General features: G+C 37.2%; 1 long non-coding RNA gene across 1 annotated transcript in view; it reads left to right on the top strand.

Moving 5' to 3' along the window:
• The first annotated feature begins 7551 nt into the window (after positions 1–7551).
• LOC140697809 (uncharacterized) overlaps positions 7552–13422 on the top strand; it is a 93896-nt gene continuing 88025 nt past the window's right edge. Inside the window, exons 1-2 of the long non-coding RNA XR_012075162.1 lie at positions 7552–7715; positions 8761–8852. This is a non-coding gene — a long non-coding RNA (uncharacterized lncRNA). The remainder of the gene's footprint in view (positions 7716–8760; positions 8853–13422) is intronic.

The following is a 13422-nucleotide window of genomic DNA, read 5'->3' on the forward strand; positions in this document are numbered from 1 at the left end:
TTTAATTCCATTGCTGTCTGACATTGTGTGAATTCTAGTCTTCTAAATTTGTAAAGGTATGTTTTATGGCTATCTTGTTGTCTATCTTGCTGAATGTTCAGTGTGAGCTTGAGAAGAATGCATATTCTGCTACTGTTGGATGAAGCAGTCTGTTGGTGTTGATTATGCCTAGCTGATCGTTGGGGTTTTGAGTTCACTTACTGATTTTCTGCCTGCTGGGTCTATCCTGGAGGGCTGTTGAAATCTCCACCTAGAATAATGAATTCATCTATTTCTCCTTGCAGTTCTATCATGTACTTTGCTTCATGTACTTTGACCCTCTTTTATGAGGTTAATACATGTTATGGAGAATTGGAGAACTTGGAGAATTGACCCCTTTATCATTATGTATTGCCTTCTTTTTTTTTGGTAGATTTCCTTGCTTTGAAGTCTGCTTTGTCTGAAATTAATACAGCTATTTCTACTTGCTGTTTTTGATTCATGTTAGTTTAGTATATCTTTCCCCAACCATTAACTTTTAATCTGTATGTTCCTTATAAAGTGGGTTTCTTGCAGACAACATAGAGGTGGGTCTTGTTTTTTGATCCACTCTGACAATCTCTTGTCTTTTAATTGGTTTATTTAGACCATTGAAGTACAAAGTGACTACTGGTAAATTTGGATTAATATTTACCATATCTGTTACTGCTTTGAGTTGTTGCCCTTTCTATTTCTGTTTTCTACTCTTTTTCTGCCTGTTATTTTAATTGAGCATTTTATATGATTCCATTTTCTCTCCTTCTTAGCATATGTTATACTTAAAAAATAATTTTAACTGGTTGCCCTAGAGCTTGAAATATACAACTAATCCATATCCATTCAAATAATACTGTATTCCTTCATGGACAGTGTATTTTATAATAACTAATTAATGCCAGTTCCTCCATTCCATCACTTGTATCATTGCTGTCATTCATTTCACCTGCTTAGAAGCATACATAAGCAAGCATGCAGTATGTACATAAACACACGTGGTCGAATACATTGTTGTTATTGTTATTTTGAAAACACTACTATCTGTTAGATCAATTAAGAATAAGAAAAGTAAGAGTTTCTGTTTTACTTTCACTTATTCCTTCTCTGGTGGGTGGTCTACCTTCCTTTATGTTGATCTGAATTTCTGAGATGAATTTTTTCTCTCTGAAGAACTTTTTTTCTAACCATTTCTTGTAAGGAGGCAACAAATTTCTCAATTTTGTTTGTGTGAGAATGTCTTTATTTCTCCTTCATTTTTGAAGGATAATTTCACAGAACAGAATTGTAGGTTTGGTTCTTTTCTCTCAACAATTTAAATATTTTATTCTGCTCTTTTCTTGCCAGCATGGTTTCTGAGGAGAAGTTGGATGTAATTTTTTTTTTTTCCTGCTACAGTTGAGGTGTTTTTCCCCTCTGGCTTCTTTCAGGATTTTTCGTTTATCTTTGATCTTCTATCATTTGAATATGATATGCCTGGGTATAATTTTTTTTGGCATTTATCCTGCTTGGAGTTCTCTGATCTTCCTGCAGGGTGGTTTGATGTCTGACATTAATTTGGAGAAGTTCTCACTTATTTCTGTTTCAAATATTTCTTCTATTCCTTTCTCTCTTCTTCTGGTATTCCCCTTTATGCATGTGTTACAATTTTGTAGTTGTCCCACAGTTCAGTTTTTTTTTTTTTTTTCTTTTCCAGCCCTTCTTTTCTTTTCAGTTTTGGAAGTTTCTACTGGGATATCCTTAAGCTCAGAGATTCTTTCCTCAGCCATGTCCAGTCTACTGATGGTTCCGTCAAAGGCCTTCTTCATTTCTGCTACAGCATTTTTTTATCTCTAGCATTTCTTCTTGTTATTCCCCACCCCCCTAGGATTTTCATCTCTCTGCTTACATTGCCCGTCTGTTCTTGTATGCTGTCTACTTTATCCATTAAAGCCTTTGGTGGGTCTGTAGCTGATGTATTAAATTAACAATATGCAGATTACAACCTGTTGAATGAGGCACAAGCCACCCACTTGAGGTTGGCATGTAGCTCCCTCAACATCCAGGCTTTCATTTTGGGGAAGTGAAAACCATGGGGATATTTTGACTGAAGTTGCAGTTTTAATACACTCATACAAAGCAAGTAAAGTCACAAGATTTATTATTAACAAATCTCAGAAATGAGGAGGGTGGTGTGTGTTAATGAGCTAGGGGAATGGTCTTCTATCCCACGTCATAAGCAAGTAGGAGAAAGGAGGCAGCACCTATCACTTATGAGGTGGTTAGGGCTAGTGTAATATCCTCATCTTGTATTGCTCCTTTAATAATTATATAGTGTCCTTTTTTTAAAATCTTTATAGCCTTTGTTTTAAAATCTATTTTGTCTGAAATCAGTATTGCTACTCCTGCTTTCTTGTCATTTCCGTTTGTGTGATGTATCTTTCTCCATCCTCTCACTTTCAATCTATGTGTGTCCTCCCTAAAGTGGGTCTCTTGTATGCAGCATATTGTAGGTTCTTGTTTTATTATCTAGTCTGCCGCTCTATGTCTTTTGATTGGAGCACTTAGTCCATTGACATTTATGGTAATTATTGATAGATGTGTGTTTATTGCCATTTTGAACTTAGTTTTGCAGTTGATTTGGTATGTCCTTTGTTCCTTTCTTTTTCTTTTTGTGGTTTGATAATTTTCCTTTGTATTATCTTGGTTTCTTTTTAGTTTCTGTGACTCTTGTAAGCTTTTGGCTTGTGGTTACCCTGTTTTGTATGTGTGTTAACCCAGTACTTTATCTGTTTTAAACTGATAGTGATATAAGCTCAAACCCGTCCTACGGAGAACAAAAAAAAAAAAAAAAAGGAAGAAAGAAAACAGAAAAAAAACCTCTATATTTTCTTGCTCCCCTCTCCCACCCTTCATGATTTTGATGTCCTCTTTGACAACTTCATGTTTATTCTGTTGTAATTCATTGTAGTTATCACCTGTCCAATTATGATTTTCTCATTTCTATAGCATCCTGCTTCTTTTCTATTTAGAGTAGACCTTTCAATATTTCTTTTAGCATAGGTTTAGTGTTGCTAAATTCTTTTAGTTTTTGCTGTTAAGTTACTTATCTCTCCTTCTATTCTAAGTAGCCTTGCTGGATAAAGTATTCTAGGTTGCATCTTTTTCTCATTCAGGACTTTGAATATATTTTGCCACTCCATTCTGACGTACAATGTTTGTATAGAGATATCAGCTGAAAGCCTTATGGAGGTTCCCCTTGTAACTCATTCTGTTTTTCTCTTGCTGCCTTTAGAATCATTTCTTTATCTTTAACCCTGACCATCTTGATTATAATGTGTCTCGGTGTGGGTCTGTTTGGATTCTTCTTTTTGGGATCCTCTGTGCTTTCTGTGCTTGGATATCTGATTCCTTCTTTAGGTTTGGGAAGTTTTCATTCATGGTTTCTTCAGATACCTTCTCAATCCCCTTTGCTCTTTCTTCTCCTTCTGGGACCCCTATTATGCATAGGCTGGCATGCTTTATATCATCCTATAGGTCCCTTATATTGTTTTCATTGGTTTTTGTTTTTCTCTCAACTGTTTTGATTGGGTGACTTCTGCTGTCCTGTCTTCTAAGTCACTTATTCATTCCTCTACATTATCTAGCCTGCTTTTTACAAACTTTAGCTCAGCTCTCACCTCAGCAAATAAATTTTCCATTTTTAATTGGCTCCTCTCTATAGTTTCAATTTCCTTTTTGACATATTCTCTGTCTCTATTCACAATCTGTTTCAGTTCCTTCAGTACTTTGATCACTCCTTTTTTGAAATCATGATCTAGTAGACTATCAAGGTCAATTTCATTGATCGTTCTTTCAGGGGATTTCTCTTGTTCTTTAAACTGGAAGTGGTTTCTCTGCTTCTTCATTTTACTTATATCTCTCTGGCACTATGGATTATGGAGTATCAGTTATCTACTGTGGTCCTGAAGGGTTTTGTTTGTTTGATAATTAATTAATTAATTTGTAGTGGATGCGGAAGTAAAACCAAAAAAAAAAAAAAAAAAAAGAACCAAAACAAAACAACACCAGGAACAATAGAAAAGTTTTTAACATTTTTTATTGATTTATAATAATTTTACAATGTTGTGTCAAATTCTAGTGTACAGCACAAGTTTTCAGTTATACATGAACATATATATATTCATTGTCACATTTTTTTCTCTGTGAGCCACCATAAGATCTTGTATATATTTCCCTGTGCTATATAGTAAAATCTTGTTTATCTGTTCTACATTTTGAAATCCCGTCTTTCCCTTCCCACCCTCCGCCCCCTTGGCAACCACAGGTTTGTATTCTATGTCTATGAGTCTGTTTCTGTTTTGTATTTATGTTTTGTTTGTTTGTTTGTTTTTAGATTCCACATATGAGTGATCTCGTATGGTATTTTTCTTTCTCTTTCTGACTTACTTCACTTAGAATGACATTCTCCAGGAGCATCCATGTTGCTGCAAAGGGCATTATGTTGTTGGTTTTTATGGCTGAGTAGTATTCCATTGTATAAATATACCACCTCTTCTTTATCCAATCATCTGTTGATGGACATTTAGGCTGTCTCCATGTCTTGGCTATTGTAAATAATGCTGCTATGAACATTGGGGTGCAGGTGTCATTTTGGAGTAGGGCTCCTTCTGGATATATGCCCAGGAGCGGGATTCCTGGGTCATATGGAAAGTCTATTCCTAGTCTTTTGAGGAATCTCCATACTGTTATCCACAGTGGTTGCACCACACTACATTCCCACCAGCAGTGTAGAAGGGTTCCTTTTTCTCCACAGCCTCTCCAGCATTTGTCATTTGTGGATTTTTGAATGACGGCCATTCTGACTGGTGTGAGGTGATACCTCATTGTAGTTTTGAATTACATTTCTCTGATAATTAGTGATATTGAGCATTTTTTCATGTACCTATTGATCATTTGTATGTCTTCCTTGGAGAATTGCTTGTTTAGGACTTCTGCCCACTTTTGGATTGGGTTGTTTGGTTGTTTCTTATTAAGTCATATGAGCTGCTTATATATTCTGGAGATCAAGCCTTTGTCGGTTTCATTTGCAAAAATTTTCTCGCATTTCATAGGTTGTCGTTTTGTTTTACTCATGGATTCCTTTGCTGTGTAGAAGCTTGTAACTTTAATTAGGTCCCATTTGTTTATTCTTGCTTTTATTTCTATTGCTTGGGTAGACTGTTCTAGGAGAACATCTTTGAGATGTATGTCAGATAATGTTTTGCCTATATTTTCTTCTAGGAGGTTTAGTGTATCTTGTCTTATGTTTAAATCTTTGATCCATTTGGAGTTTATTTTTGTGTATGGTGTAAGGGAGTATTGTAGCTTCATTGCTTTACATGCTGCTGTCCAGTTTTTGCAACACCATTTGCTGAAGAGACTGTCTATATTCCATTGTATATTCTTGCCTCCTTTGTTGAAGATTAGTTGACCAAAAGTTTGTGGGTTCATTTCTGGGCTCTCTGTTCTGTTCCATTGGTCTATATGTCTGTTTTTGTTCCAATACTATGCTGTCTTGATGACTGTAGCTCTATAGTATTGTCTGAAGTCTGGGAGAGTTATTCCTCTAGCCTCTTTCTTTCTCTTCAGTAATGCTTTGGCAATTCTAGATCTTTGATGGTTCCATATAAATTTTATTATGGTTTGTTCCAGTTCTGTGAAATATGTCCTGGGTAATTTGATAGGGATTGCATTAAATCTGTAGATTGCCTTGGGCGGTGTGACCATTTTAACAATATTGATTCTTCCAGTCCAAGAGCATGGGATATCTTTCCACTTTTTAAAGTCTCCTTTAATTTCCTTCATCAGTGGTTTATAGTTTTCTGTGTATAATTCTTTCACCTCCTTGGTTAGATGTATTCCTAGGTATTTTATTACTTTGGGTGCTATTTTAAAGGGGATTGTTTCTTTATTTTATTTTTCTGTTGATTTATCGTTAGTGTAAAGAAATGCAACTGATTTTTGAACATTAATCTTGTAACCTGCTACACTGATGAATTCTTTGATCAGCTCTAGTAGTTTTAAGGTTTTCTATATATAGTAACATGTCATTGGCATATAGTGACACTTTTACCTCTTCTTTTCCAATTTGGATCCCTTTTATTTTTCTCTCTCTTGTCTGATTGCTGTGGCTAGGACTTCCAAGACTATGTTGAACAGGAGTGATAATAGTTGGCATCCTTGTCCCAGATTTTAGTGGGAAGCTTTTGAGTTTTTCACCATTGAGTACTATGCTGGCTGTAGGTTTGTCATATATAGCTTTTATTATGTTGAGATACATTCCCTCTATACCCACTTTGGTGAGAGTTTTTATTATAAATCGGTGTTGAATTTTATCAAATGCTTTTCCTACATCTATTGAGATGACCACGTGTTTTTTGTCCTTTCTCTTGTTAGTGTGATGTATTACATTGATTGATTTGCATATGCTGAACCACCCTTGTGTCCCTGGGAAGAACCCCACTTGGTCATGATGTATAATCTTTTTTACGTGCTGTTGGATTCTAGTTGCTAATATTTTGGTGAGGATTTTGCAATCTATGTATATCAGTGATATTGGCCTATAATTCTCTTTTTTTGTAGTGTCTTTGCCTGGTTTTGGTATCAGGGTGATGGTGGCTTCATAGAATGAGTTTGGGAGTATTCCCTCCTTTTCAATCTTCTGGAAGAGTTTGAGAATTACTGGTATGAGTTCTTTGTATGTTTGGTAGAATTCCCCGGTGAAGCCATCCGGTCCTGGACTTTTATTTGTAGGGAGATTTTTTATCTACTGCGGTCCTGAAGGGGTTTGTTTGTTTAATTAATTAATTTGTAGAGGATGCAGAATTAAAGCCAACCCTCCCCCCAAAAAAAACCAAAACACCAAGAACAACAGAAAATTTTTTTAAAAATTTAAAAGAAAAAAAGATTTGAAAACAGAGTATAATCAATAACCAAAGAACAAAGAGAAATAAAAATCAGAGAAATTAAACAAATCAATTAAAAATTTTAAAAGAAAAAAATTTAAAGGGGATTTAGAAAGTAAAAAGAATAAGAATATTCTTTTTTAAAAATTAAAAAAGAGAAAAGAAGAAAAAAAGGATGATGTGTTCCTATGTTGACTTTTCGCTCCTAATAATTTCTGCGAGGTCCTTTTGAAACATGGGTGGTTGACAAGTCTTCCTTCTGTACCTTTTGTCTGTTACCCCTTTGCTTGGGGGTGTGGCTGGTATTGTGGCCACAGCCTGCCCCAGCTATTGAGCGGGGCATCCTTATGGAGCGGGTTTTGTGGTTGTTACTGTTCCTGCCCTGGTCTGCTTCACAAACTCTGCTCGCTGTTTCCAGAGGGCCTCAGGTCACGCCCCAGTTAGTGCAGCTCCCAGCTGTTGGAGCGCGCAGTAGGTGAGCAGGTTGCACCCCTCCCAGTGCTGCGTCCTGGCACAGCACCCGTGCACCGTATGAGCCCCTGTTCAGTGCCGCTCCCCGCACCGCCTTGCGTCCATGCGTCTGTGCTCGGTAGGCGGGGTCGCAGGAAACCAGCCGACCAGCCACACCAGCCCTACCCCCGCTGTGTGCCGGAACTCCGCTCCTTGTAGGCGTGTCTTAGAGGCTCGAGTTCACGGAGGCCCCGGAGCAGAATGGTCCCCTCTGCCTGGGGCTGTAAACAAATCTCAGTCCTGCCTATGAGACTGTGGAGCCACTAGGTAAGGATTCGGGTTTCAACCCCACCTCCGCCTGGGAGCTGCGCACCAGAGAACATGGCGGCCGCGGCTGAGCCCCGCCCCTCTTCTCCAGAGAACATGCCAGCAAGGGCGCCCGGGGTCTGCGGAGACAAAGGCTACGGCGCCGCTCCCCCCAGGGGACACCAGCAGTGTTGCTTGGCTTTTTTTTTTTCTTTTTTTTGTATTTTATGGGGGAACCCAGGCTGTTCTGCTCTGTATCCCCTCACGGGTGCGGCACACAGCACACAGCACACTGCAGTGCCCCAAGGTTGCCTCTGTACAGCCGGCCCCAGTCCTCCACCCGGCTTGGGCAGCCTGACACGTCCCATCCCTGCTGGTTCATGTCTAGGGCTGGGGGTCACAGGGGCCCTTTGTGCCTATTCATCTTAGTTCTGTCGGTCAAGGGCTATTCTGTACAGATCCGAGCCTCAGAAGTTCCCCCTCCGTCCTGCTGAAGGTGGGTCCCTGGATGTGAGTTTGGTGTATTTGTGGGAGACAGTGAGCTGCGAGCGTCCTTCTTACTCTGCCATCTTGGCTGCCTCCCTCTAAGTAGTTATTTTAAAAGGTGCTCTGGGAAAATCTCAGTAGAAACTTGTGGCAGGAATCCTAAGCACAAGTCCTTATCTAAATGTCCAGGCTCTGGGTATGAGAGTGGTTGTTATACTGTTGAAATAGTTGAGACAGCAACTCAAAATAGCTGTTTTCTCATCCCAAGTCTTTAGCATAGAAATTATAGTTGTTTTAAGTGGCTGGTCTGATAATTCCAAATCCCTGCCATGTGTACTTTTAATACTTGCTCTATCTCTTCTATTTTTTTGCATTTTAGTATGTCTTGTAATTAAAAAAAAATAGCCAGCTATGATGTACTAGATGAAAGGAACTGCTGTAGATAGGCCTTTAGTAGCATGGGAATAAGATACGGGGAAAGGGGGAGCATTCTATAGTCCAATGATTAGGTCTCAGTCTTTTAGTGAACTTGTCTTTCTGGACTGTGAACTTCACAAATGCTTCTTTTCCCCAACCTTAGGTGAAACAGTATGGCCTGAGCAGTCCGGTGATTCCCCTTCTCCCACGTGGAAGACTAGAGACAGCTGGAGTTGTGCATTTCTTTTCCTCCAGGTCAGTTGGGCTCTGATAAAACTTTAGCAGGTTAGTCTCTAGTAAAATAGTTTCTCTTGAGGGCAGACCTTATTAAAAAGAACAGCATGTTCTGGGCTTGTTCACATTGGTTCCTTTCCCTGTACCCTGCTGGAAGCATATGGGGATTTTTTTTCCTCTGGTATTTACTATAGGAATCTGGTCAATATCCTAGAGATAAAACCCATGAAAATATGAGATGAGACTCCCCTATGACAGATCTTCCTCAAGTGTTTTACTGTCCAATTTGTTCACTCAGAGCCTCCAACAATTCATCAATTATAGTTCTGATTTTTCTACCATACCACTGGTTCCTGTAGAGATTTCAGCTTATGAGTTTCTGCCTTGTAAGTTGTGCTTGTCTGAATTCACTTTGTCAGTCTTTCCAGTTTGAGGGGCACAGTTTGCCCCATGGTTTTGCTTCTCTTGTGCATCTAAGAAAATTTGTTAATATTTCAATTTGTTCGACTTTTTATTTGTTGTTAGGATGGAGTAGTGACTTCTAAGCTCCTATGTTATACCAGAAACCAGAAGTCTTGAATTCTCTTTTCTTATACTACACCAGTGCCTTAAGACTATTTCCTGTTTCAGTTTGCTGCATATTTAGAATGTGACTTGTTGAAAGGAGGAAGCTTTGTGATTCTTATCCTGCATTATATTTTGAAACTGAGACTTAATTCACACATCATAAAATTTAACCTTTTAAAATACTCAATTCAGTGGCTTTCAATGGCTTTTAGTACATTTACAAAGTTGTGCAACCATCACCACTGTCTAATTTCAGAATATTTTCATCACTCCAAAAAGAAACTTGTTTAGCAGTCATTCCACATTCCTCTCTACCCCAGATGCTGGCAACCATTAATTTACTTTCTGTTTTTGGATTTGTCTATTTTGGGCATTTCATATAAATAGAATCATACTATATATGGGTTTTTGTGTCAGGATTCTTTGATTTAGCAAGATATTTTCACCCATGTTGTGGCATGTTCATACATATTGTAGCATGAATCAGTATTTCATTCGTTTTGTGACTAAATACTATTCCATTGTATGGATATACTATATTATGTTTATCTATTGATCAGTTGATGGGAAATTTGGATTATTTCCATGTTTTGGCTATTACAAATATTGTTGCTATGTATATTTGTATAAGTTTTGGTATAAAAATAGGTTTTAATTTCTTTTGGAATCGAATTGTGCAGTCATATAACTCTATGTTTAACCTTTTAGTAACTGTAATTGTTTTCCAAAGCAGCCGCATCATTTTACAATCCCACCAGCATTGTTTGAGGGTTCTAGTTCTCCACACTCTCACTAACACTTGTTCTTGTCTCTTTTTTCAACTATAGTCATCCTAGTGGGTGTGAAGTGGTAACCCATTGTGGTTTTGATTGGCATTATGCTAATGACTAATGACATTGAACATCTATCTTTTTTGCATTTCTTGGACATTTCTGTATCTTTGGAGAAATACCCGTTCAGATGCTTTGTGCATTTTTTTTTGAGGGGGGAGGTAATTAGCTTTATTTATTTATTTATTTTTAGAAGAGGGACTGAGGATTGAACCCAGGACTTTGTGCATGCTAAGCATGTGTTCTAGCACTTGAGCTATACCCTCCCTGCTCTTGGTGCGTTTTTAAATGGGTTGTCTTATTGATAAAATGTTAAAAGGGTTTTTTTAAAAATACATATTCTAGATACTAGTTTCTTATCAGATATATGATTTGCTGTTCTGTGGATTGTCTTGTCATCTTCTTGACAATGTCTTTTGAAGCCCAAAATTTCTAATTTTAATCAAGTCCAATTTATCTATTTTTTTCTTTTGTGATTTGTGCTTTTGGTTTCATGTCTATGAAACCATTGTCTAATCCAAGGTCACAGAAATCACACCTCTGTTTTCATCCAAGAATTTTACAGTTTTATCTCTTAGGTCTTTGATTCATTTTGAGTTAATTTTTATATATTGTGTGAGATAGATGTCCAACTTCATTCTTTGGCATGTGAGCATCTAATTGTCCCACGGGGTGAGCTCTGAGTAAGGTCAAATAAGGACATCTTTGTAAGTGGGGTCTTCCAGGGGATGACTAGACAGGTCAGAGAATGACAATTCTCTGTGGTGGGGGAGCCCCATGGAGTGGGTTCCAGGTTTCTGGTTTTCACTGTGATCATGGTTGCTGGTTTTCAAGGATACTGCAGAGCTGGAGAGTGGGCAATGAGAATAGGGCAAGTTAAAGTGCTACAAAACTCAGTATATTTACTGATATCCAGTCACTCGTTTTGAGTAAATGCTCCCTGGATTACTTCAAGGCTTTGGTTAATTTCAAGAGTTCTAAAAAAGTTGATTTTGGCATGTTTCACCAGTGTTCTCATTGCTTTTATGAAGGAAAGCTTTTTCAGATGTCCTTACTCGGCCATTTTTCACTGATGTCATCCCTGCTCTAGTAGTTCTTTATTACATTCTTACCATTTTCTAATCTCTTAGTCATATTGAGTCTCTGCCCCTCACCCACTTTGGAGATCTAAGTCTGTCCTCCTTATCCAATCTTTTGACATTCTCCCTGAGCCTACAGCATGGATTTGATCCTGATTCTGGATTGGATCCACTGTTTTCTAGATATAGTACCTTGTTCTGTCTTGCTTTGATCTTCATTTTTCTGAAAAAGATTCTTAAGTAATTTCTTAAGAAGATGATATATGAAAAGAAACAGGTGTGTATTCTTGTGTTTGTGAAATATCTTGTTCTTGCCTCGACTCTTGATTGTTTGGCTAGGTACTGAATTTTAGGTTTGAACCTTTTCCTCAAAAATCTGAGGGTACTGATCCTTTCTGTTTCTCTCATCTATTGCCACAACAATGATGCATAACAAAGTACCTTAAATATAGTAGCTTAAACACATCCAAACATTTATTACTGCTCCCAATTGCATGAGTTGTCTGGGCAATTCTTTTGGTCTCAGCTGAGATCCTTATGAGTTTGTGGTTAGCTGAGAGTAGCTATGTGACTGCTGATTTTAAATGGAATCATATATTTGGGGGATTGGCTAGCTTTAGACTGATCTAAGATGACTTTATCTGGAGTGACTCAGCTGTTTTCCATGTCGCTCTCTTATTTCCCCTGCAAGCTGGCTTGAATATGTTCTCATGATAGTGGCAGGGGTCCAAGAGAAAAACGACATAATAGAAGCTCCTTTTCAAATCTCTTTTGCTAACACCCCATTGTTCAAAGTAACTCATGTGGTTGAACTAAGAGTCAGGTGAGAGAAGACTACAAACTTACTAAGCAAAGGGTTTGATACAGTGAGATTATTATTTTGAGCCATTAATGCACTTAATTTATCACAGTGTTCTAGCACATAATGTTGCTGATGAGAAGTCTGGTGCCAGTCTAACTCTTGTTCTTTTGTTCTTGTTTTAAGATTTACTCTATCCTTGATCTAAAATTTCACAATAGCATATCCAGGTACATTTTTAAAAAATATTATTAAGAAATAATTTTAATGTATACTAGGTGGGTCCTTTCAGTTTGAAGATGTTTCCTTAAACTCTGAAATTATCCCCTTTGATAACTTTTCTTCTCACCATTTTCTTTTTACTTTTTGAGGTTTCTGTTAATTGAATCTACTGGATTGGTTCTCCATGTCTCCTGTCTTTGCTATGGTCTATATCTTTGTCTTCTTATTCTGGGAGATTACTAAAAGTTTGTTTTCCAGTCATCATACTAAATATTTTATTTTGGCCACTTAAATTTTTTTCTAAGAATGTGAAAAAGTATATATATATATATATATATATATATATATATATGTATATATATATATTTTCATGTTCATTCACTATGCTGTATACCAGAAACTAACACAACATTGTAAGCTATACTTCAATAAAAAAAAATTTAAAAATTTCTAAAAGCTCTTTTTTATTCCCTTCCTTTCTTATTGCTTTATGTTTTAGTGTTATGGATGTAATTTCTGAGTAAATTATAAATTTGCTTTTGTCTTTAAAAACCTTTTTCTTTTATACCTCGAACTATTGTTCCTAACAAAGTCTTATAATTGATATTTTTTGTTTTTTTCTCTCTTTTTTTTTTTTTTTTGAGGGAGGGAGGTTCTTTCTGTTTTTATAAAGTTGGCTCTCCTCATATATATACCTGGTAGTCCTCGGATCTTCATTTACATTCATGATTAAAGTATAGGAATAACTAGCATGTGCCTCCTTAATTATTTTGTGAATAGCTTTATTTTCTAGTTAAATGTCTTCTCTGAATGAAAATTCTTACCAAGAATCTATGTGGAGTAGCTTTTTATCAACTGTCTTGCTTTAATATGAGGACATGGAGTAAGGACAGTGCTGTAAGATGGAACAGCCCCTACTCAGGCACACAGGAAACTTTTTATCCTTTCTGTTGCTCATTGGACACTATACTGGTTTGTATAGTCAAGTCTTCCTATCTCTTAGGTATCTAAGTAGACTAAAGCGTAGGAACTCTATTAAAACATACTTTACCTCACAAAATCCTGCTTTGCACAAGACAGTTTGGTAATAAAAT

The sequence above is a fragment of the Vicugna pacos genome, chromosome 1 (assembly GCF_048564905.1).
Source record: "Vicugna pacos chromosome 1, VicPac4, whole genome shotgun sequence".
NCBI classification, from domain to species: domain Eukaryota; kingdom Metazoa; phylum Chordata; class Mammalia; order Artiodactyla; family Camelidae; genus Vicugna; species Vicugna pacos.